The sequence below is a fragment of the Octopus bimaculoides genome, chromosome 6, assembly GCF_001194135.2.
Source record: "Octopus bimaculoides isolate UCB-OBI-ISO-001 chromosome 6, ASM119413v2, whole genome shotgun sequence".
NCBI lineage: Eukaryota > Metazoa > Mollusca > Cephalopoda > Octopoda > Octopodidae > Octopus > Octopus bimaculoides.
In genome coordinates, this window is record NC_068986.1 from 30,610,740 (window position 1) to 30,613,131 (window position 2,392).

Consider the following 2,392-nt stretch of genomic DNA (forward strand, 5'->3'; position numbering starts at 1 on the left):
ATTTTAATATTTTTGTAGTGTTTGATAATGTTAAAATGACTAGCTTGTTCTCTGACAATAAAGAAAAACAATACATACTAATGCTATGCTACTCACAAGAGCAATAAATACCCCTAATTACTGGATGAGTCTTGAATGAAAGTATAAAAGAAATTAGAAGATCAAAAACAAAAGCAAAGACAATTATTTCAGTTAGGAAATGCTACAAGTTTATAAAATAGCATATTGTGTGGAGGGGGAAAAAAAGCGGGGGCAAGGCCAAGACATATACTGATGCAGAGTTTAAAAAGGAATGCATTGTTGAAGATGTAATATGCCAAATCTCCCTCATATCAAAGCTTACCACCTTAAACAAGGATGAATACATCAAATGCAGGTCATTATTGACTTATGACCACAATTGGTTCCGACTGACTAGTCATAAGTTGATTTGGTCATAAGTTGGTCTATAGGCCTATACATAGCTTTGTTTTATACTTTTACGTTCTTAAGGTACATTCTCAGGTAAAAGTCACACACAGCATTCTGTATTATACTATTATAGTGGCGTTAGTGAAAAATTTCAGAGTCTCAAGCAGTTGTCTTATAATTTCATATATAATTTTATTTTATAATATTTAAGTCTGTGAACTATATTTGGAATACAGGACAATATAATGAATTTTATACATAATTATTATAGATTACTACAGAAGACTTACCAAGGAGGCATATATGAATTTCAAGATTCTCATACTAAAGTGTACTTACCAAAAATCAAAAGCAGTAATTTTTAATTTTTAATTTATATTTCAAACAAACACCATTTTCCCATATTACTTCATAATTTAAAAAAAATACCATTTGATAAATTATACAAATTTTACATTTGATATTTCTGAGGAGCAGAAAAGTTATCTATAAATGCTTATCAATATAGGATTCCATTATTCTATATTATCTAAGTCTATGAACTATATTTGGAATACAGGACAATATAATGGATTTTACACATAACTATTATGGATTATTACAGAAGACTTACCAAGGAAGCATATATGGATTTAAAGACTCTCATACTAAAGTGTACTTATCGAAAATCAAAAGCAGTAATTTTTAATTTTTAATTTACATTTCAAACAAACACCATTTTCCCATATTACTTCATATTTTAAAAAAACTACCATTCAATAAATGATATAAATTTCATATTTTATATCTCTGAAGAGCAGAAGAGTCATCTATAAATGCTTATCAATATAGGATTCCATTATAGGGACAGCACCTCTGCGAAACGACCATAAGATGCTCTAAAAACTTAATTTGAAACTTTAAACTATCATATTTATCATTATATATTTATACTTATACATATTTATACATATATTTATATATATTTATAATTTTAATACAACTATTATTTTACACATGTATATATCTTTCTGAAGAATTTTCTTATATTTATTTCTTGATATTAATAATAATATATTATATAAAATATATATAATCGCTCATATTAAATACATAAAGGCTTTAATAGTATTGATGCGACCACCGAAAATACAATTAGTGTTATATCCCTATCTCCCGAGCTGGGTTTTGAAACCGTATTCTGGTTGTTGGGGACAATGGCATTTCCTTTGTCTTGTCAGCAACCACAGCTATTTTTAGCGTAGGAGTTATCGCTGCCCCCTTCCGGTCGGTGAAAGTTCAGAAAGGCAGGATAGGAATTGTACTGAACTGACCCAGCTTTGGGAGGGGGTAAGGTAGCACAATTGAGCTACGGTATTTTGTGATAAATACAAGAACAGGGATTGAAGTGGCGCAGTTGGCCGGAGGATTTGGGTGGCAGTCGAGTGGTAGTAGTCGGCCGAAGCAATTGGCGAGGATTTTGGGTGGCAGTTGAGTTGTACAGGCGAGTTGGCCGAAGAGATGAAGTGAAGATGAGAATGATAAGTCTGACAGAGAGAAAGCTATAGTCAGCAGAAATGCATAGAGTCTCAGAGAGAGAGGGACAGAGAGATGGGATTCTGGCAGCCAAAAGAGATAGCAGTAGTCAGTTGTTTACTTCTTGGACCATACAGTGTTTGTGAAAGAAAGGAAGTTATTACAGCAAAGATTTGTCTGAATATTCTTCCAAGAAAATGTATTTGTCATTATGATGTATAAAGAAAAAGAACTGTTAACTGTGATGTTAACTTAAAAGAGAAAGAAAAGAAAGAACTTTTACATGTGGTGTAACTGAAAAGAAAAGAAAGAACTTTTAAAGGACTCGATGTACGAACTCTTGTTTATGTAACGATTGCAGACCCTTGATTATGTTGCATGCACCATTATATGCTATTGAATTGTGATGTAATGTTTTATTCTGATGTTTGATGTAAAAAGAAAGGGTTAGTTTCCGCTACCCAAC